The following is a 210-nucleotide window of genomic DNA, read 5'->3' as shown; positions in this document are numbered from 1 at the left end:
CCCACCAAGGATGACACTTCCTCTGGCTCTCCAATTCGTCCCATTGGAGTTCGAGAGATAATAATCTCTGAAAACTTTTGAATGTACTGCGAGCAAGGAGAAGGACAACAATTATAAATACTACTAATTTACAAAACTGAAAACGTTATACAGTCTGAGGAACAAAAACTTGCATGCTCTAGTGTAACCTTTCCAACATTTATGAGTTCT

At 38.1% G+C, this 210-nt stretch overlaps 1 pseudogene across 1 annotated transcript in view; it reads left to right on the top strand.

Moving 5' to 3' along the window:
* LOC110412776 (tropinone reductase pseudogene) overlaps positions 1-210 on the top strand; it is a 6,686-nt pseudogene that overhangs the window by 6,057 nt on the left and 419 nt on the right. The gene's annotated exons all lie outside the window — the stretch shown is intronic.

Source organism: Theobroma umbraticum, unplaced genomic scaffold, assembly GCF_002168275.2.
Source record: "Theobroma umbraticum cultivar Fairchild unplaced genomic scaffold, ASM216827v3 scaffold_95.0, whole genome shotgun sequence".
Taxonomy (NCBI): Eukaryota; Viridiplantae; Streptophyta; class Magnoliopsida; order Malvales; family Malvaceae; genus Theobroma; species Theobroma umbraticum.
Note: the sequence above shows the minus strand (reverse complement) of the source record. Positions and strands in the feature narration are given on the sequence as shown.